Genomic DNA, 267 nt, shown 5'->3' with positions numbered 1-267 from the left:
GGTGAGGAGGGGGGGGGTCACCAAAGCGCCCCAGGAACGGGCGGGAGATGGGAAACTGAGGCACGGGAGGGGAAGGAGCTGGAGGAAAACATTCCCGAGGAAGGGATGGCCGCAGGAAAGGCCGGGATGAGCCGGGAGGGATCCGCTTGGGATCCCTTCCTTGAGCACATTCCACGTCTTCCTCTTTTTTAGATCCCAAAGTCTGGAAAACAGCGAGGGACGGAGCCGGGAAACTGAGGCACGGCGGAGCATCCATGAACCCATCCC

Source organism: Corvus brachyrhynchos, unplaced genomic scaffold (genome assembly GCF_000691975.1).
Source record: "Corvus brachyrhynchos isolate BGI_N302 unplaced genomic scaffold, ASM69197v1 scaffold787, whole genome shotgun sequence".
Classification (NCBI taxonomy): Eukaryota; Metazoa; Chordata; class Aves; order Passeriformes; family Corvidae; genus Corvus; species Corvus brachyrhynchos.
Note: the sequence above shows the minus strand (reverse complement) of the source record.